Here is a 5,181-nt window from a genome sequence, read left to right as displayed (position 1 = left end):
TTGGGCAAACTCCCACGCACCCTCAAGTTTCCTTGAGAGGATAAAAAGCTGGTCCAGTGTTCCGCGACCAGCATTGTTCCTCCTGTATCCGAGGTTCAACTAGCAGACGAACTCTCCTTTCCAGCACCCTGGCATAGACTTTCCCAGGGAGGCTGAGGAGTGTGATCCTCCTGTAGTTGGAACACACCCTCCGGTCTCCTTTCTTAAAGATGGGGACCACCACCCCGGTCTGCCAGTCCAGGGGTACTGACCCTGATCTCCATGCAACATTGTAGAGGCGTGTCAACCAGGACAGCCCTACAACATCCAGAGCCTTCAGGAACTCGGGGTGGACCTCATCAACACCAGGGGCTCTGCCACCAAGGAGTTGTTTAACTGCCTCAGTGACCTTGCCCCCTGAAATTGGCGGGTCATTCCTCATCATCCCCAGACTCTGCTTCCTCCTCGGAAGACGTGTCAGTGGGATTAAGGAGGTCCTCGAAGTATTCCTTCCACCGCCTGACAATTTTCTCAGTCGACGTCAGCAGCGCTCCGCCAGCACTATACACAGTGCAGGTAGAGCACCGCTTTCCCCTCCTGAGACGCCTGACGGTTTGCCAGAATCTCTTCGAGGCAGTCCGAAAGTCTTGTCCCTTTTGCCAGTCTTGGCAGCCGGGGATCAGTCCGCCAGGGCCTCCGCTCCTGGCCGCCACCCGGCACACAATGCACCCGACCCCTATGGCGCCTCCTGCAGGTGGTGGGCCTGCGGGAGGATGGGCCCATGTCTCCTCTTCGGGCAGTCCCCATGGACTAAGGCCCGGCCACCAGACGCTCGCCCTCGGGTACCCTCCCCAGGCCTGGCTCCAGGGCGAGGCCGCGGTAACCCTATCCCGGGCAGGGTAAACTGTTCCCTCGATGTTCTCTTCATAAGGGTCTTCTGAATCGCTCTTTGCCTGGTCCCTCACCCTGGTCCTGGGTGAGGGATCTAAATTGTATACCTTTAGGTTATTTCAACCTTATCTTTACCTACTCAAACACCAAAACATCACAGGAGACAGTGTAAATTTCTTATACATTCTATATTCTGGTTATTGTGACTTTCTTACAGAAAATGTAAAAATTAAAATACACTTCACAGAATAAAAATATAAATATATATCTTTTTATAAACATACAATTCATATAAATAAGAAAAGTGCCAGTGCTTTTTATTTGGGGGGGGGGACCACACGTAGACCCACTCTTTACACTTTATTATAAATTTTTTGTGATATATATACTGTGTATGCTCTATATGAAGGGAAACCTGAGACCTTTAATTTACAAGCATTTAAAAAGTATAAGAAGAGCTGTTGCAGATAATTTTGTTACAAAGTCAAGAAGTTGTTTCTATATATATTTAATGTTTAGTCTTTTTCTATATAAAAGAGGAACAGTTAACAGACATGTAGGTAGAGACACACTTAAAAGCAAGAGGGTCTTTGTAGGGTCTTTACCCTAACTTAACAATTTAAAGCACCTCGAGGTGACTTTTAGTGTGGTTTGGTGCCATATAAATAAACTTGAATTTAATTAAACTGAGCAGCATAAACTTCTAAGCCTCTAAGATAAAGCACCCATTTTGTTTTATCTTTTGCCTTTGTGTTGTTAGTTCAATTTTTCTATTCATGATTCAATTAACCGCATGCATAAAAGAAGTCTGTGTCATTCTTTTCACTACAGCGCCATTCCCACCAAGAAATATTTTCATATTGAAAAAAATAGCAATTCTACTCGTTCCGATGTGTCCAATAAATAAAGAGCTGCAGTGAAAGAGATCATCTGCTGCTTGTCTTTCAAATGAAAACCAGCACAGATGCTATTGCTGGCTTAATAGAAGCCATAACAGCAGCACCAGGGGGAAAACAGTGCTGGAATTAATCTTGTGGCATACTCCACTTGAAGCTGTAGTTGCAGTAGATGTAGTAGTTGTTGCAGTAGTTGTAGATGTTGTTACAATAGTTTTAGTAGTTGATGTAGTAGTTGTTGCACTAGGTGTAGTTGTTGGAACAACAGTTGTAGTAGTTGATGCAGCAGCTGTGGTAGAAAAAATGTACAAAACATTTTTAACCAAGTCACTCTAAAACATTTGAGACTTTTTGATCAAACATAACGGCTATGATTACTCACCTGTGTCATTGACAAGGATGGAATCCCTTTCAATGTCAAAGCCTGTAACGTTTGAGGCTGTACTGTTCAAAACATTTCTAATCTCAGCTTTGTTTGGAACAGATGTGTTTACAAACCGAAGTTCCATCGTGTTGATGACTGATCCTTGCCTGTAAATGCAGAGACAAAAATTATAGATTGGAATATTTAGGGCTTTAGGTGAGTGCTCTTAACATTATATGTCAAAATACTGAAATCACCTGAAGCTCACAACATTCAAGAAGACAAAAGAAGAAGGGAACGCCAATCTGTAAGGAGGTTCAATCTGCAGACACAAAGGAGAATTTTCTTAAAATTCAAGCTCAAAACCATCCTGCTCCAGGGATAACTCACTAACTAAAAAAACTGGGTAAAACTGGGAAAACTTTCACAGATTTTAAATTGATGCAGTTTAATTACTTTATGCAATTTTATCATAAGTATATTATCCATCTTCTAGTGAGAGAAATGTAGTGCTTTTTGTCTTGAATATGTCCTGTAAAGTCAGGTTCAATGTATGAGTTGGAGATGAGAAAGACAGTAGACAAGTGAAAGAAAGAGAGTCTTTATCTGTATTTGTTAAAGTGAAAAGGTTTGTTCAAATATGAAGTGAGAACCAACATCTTAAGAGCTTGTCTCCTTTGAGAGAAAAATAAACATCCAGCAATAATACTGACGTAAAGTGCTTTGCCACAAGTACAAAAGACTGCAGATCAATAGCTCAAAAGCACATGTGTAAATCTTGGGACAAAGTGTTCCAAAGTTTTTAACAGTGAAAGTAAATCTCCATAAGTTGATTCTGTTCATCTGGACGTAGCGTTTTGGATGACTGATGAAACGTTTCTGCCACAAAACGCTTCATCCAAATGAAGAGAATCAACCTTTGGCGATTTACTTACCTGGATGATTGAGCATGCATCAAAGTGCAAGCAAAGATTCTATAGTTGACTTATTCCTGCTGTAATTCAGTGAAATTCTGAGCATTTAGTACTTTAATAGCTGTTCTTTAGACACACCGTTCATGCTACTTTCCACAAAGTAAAACACTTACCTGTGCCTTTATGGATGCAGCTCGCGTTTTAAAAGCTTCAGATAATGAATTCAACAAGTCTGTTGTAAAATTGCTTTGAATGGATCTGAATTCAACAAATATGGGGGTGGTGAAGGTCGGGGCTGAGGTGGAGGTCGGGGCTGAGGTGGTGGTGGAAGCCGTAGTTGTGGCTGGGGCTGTGGTGGTGGTGGTGGTTGAAGCCGTCGTTTTTGTGGTGGTGGCACCTGTGATTGTGGTGGGGGATGTGGTAGTGGTGGTTGAAGCCGTCGTTGTTGTGGTGGTGGCACCTGTGATTGTGGTGGGGGCTGTGGTGGTGGTGGTTGAAGCCGTCGTTCTTGTGGTGGTGGCAGCTGTGATTGTAGTAGCAGCTGTGGTGGTGGTGGCAGCCGTTGCTATTGTGGTCGCTGGGGCTGTGTTGGTAGTGGCTGTCGTCATTGTAGTGGCTGGGGACGTGGTGGTGGTGGCAGCCGTCGTTGTTGTAGTGACTGGGGATGTGGTGGCTGTGGCTGCTGTGGTGGTTGCTGCAGCCGTCGTTGTTGTAGTGTCTGGGGCTGTGGTGGTTGTGGCTGCAGTGGTGGTGGTGGCAGCCGTTGTTGTTGTAGTGGCTGGGGCTTCTTTGGTGGTGGTTGTGGCATCCGTCGCTGTTGTAGTGGGTGGGGCTGTGGTGGCTGTGTCATCCGTCGTTGTTGTAGTTTCTGGGGCTGTGGTGGTAGTGGCTGCAGTGGTGGTTGTGGCAGCCATCGTTGTTGTAGTGTCTGGGGCTGTGGTGGTTGTGGCTGCCGTCTTTGTTGTAGTGGCTGGGGCTGTGGTGGTTGTGGCTGCAGTGGTGGTGGTTGCAGCCATCGTTGTTGTAGTGTCTGGGGCTGTGGTGGTATTGGCTGCAGTGGTGGTGGTGGCAGCCATCGTTGTTGTAGTCGCTGGGGCTGTGGTGGTTGTGGCTGCAGTGGTGGTGGTGGCAGCCGTTCTTGTTGTAGTGGCTGGGGCTTCTTTGGTGGTGGTTGTGGCATCCGTCGCTGTTGTAGTGGGTGGGGCTGTGGTGGTTGTGTCATCCGTCATTGTTGTAGTTTCTGGGGCTGTGGTGATAGTGGCTGCAGTGGTGGTAGTTGCTTCCGTCGTTGTTGTAGTGTCTGGGGCTGTGGTGGCTGTGGCTGCTGTGGTGGTGGCTGCAGCCGTCGTTGTTGTAGTGTCTGGGGCTGTGGTGGTTGTGGCTGCAGTGGTGGTGGTGGCAGCCTTTGTTGTTGTAGTGGCTGGGGCTTCTTTGGTGGTGGTTGTGGCATCCGTCGCTGTTGTAGTGGGTGGGGCTGTGGTGGTTGTGGCTGCAGTGGTGGTTGTGGCATCCGTCATTGTTGTAGTTTCTGGGGCTGTGGTGATAGTGGCTGCAGTGGTGGTGGTGGCAGCCGTCGTTGGTGTAGTGTCTGGGGCTGTGGTGGTTGTGGCTGCAGTGGTGGTTGTGGCATCCGTCGCTGTTGTAGTGGGTGGGGCTGTGGTGGTGGTGGCTGTTATTGTTGTTGTTTTTTCTGGGGCTGTGGTGGTAGTGGCTGCAGTGGTGGTGGTGGCAGCCATCGTTGTTGTAGTGTCTGGGGCTGTGGTGGTTGTGGCTACCGTCTTTGTTGTAGTGTCTGGGGCTGTGGTGGTAGTGGCTGCAGTGGTGGTGGTGGCAGCCATCGTTGTTGTAGTCTCTGGGGCTGTGGTGGTTGTGGCTGCCGTCGTTGTAGTGGCTGGGGCTGTGGTGGTAGTTGCTTCTGTCGTTGTTGTAGTGTCTGGGGCTGTGGTGGTTGTGGCTGCTATGGTGGTGGTGGCAGCCGTCGTTGTTGTAGTGTCTGGGGCTGTGGTGGTAGTGGTTGCAGTGGTGGTGGTGGCAGCAATCAGTGTTGTTGTGTCTGGGGCTGTGGTGGTTGTGGCTGCAGTGGTGGCAGCCATTGTTGTTGTAGTGTCTGGGGCTGTGGTGGTTGTGGCTACTGTGG

The sequence above is a fragment of the Rhamphochromis longiceps genome, linkage group LG3 (assembly GCF_057381845.1).
Source record: "Rhamphochromis longiceps isolate RC_006_pf linkage group LG3, R_longiceps_female_GT1.1, whole genome shotgun sequence".
Classification (NCBI taxonomy): Eukaryota; Metazoa; Chordata; class Actinopteri; order Cichliformes; family Cichlidae; genus Rhamphochromis; species Rhamphochromis longiceps.
Note: the sequence above shows the minus strand (reverse complement) of the source record.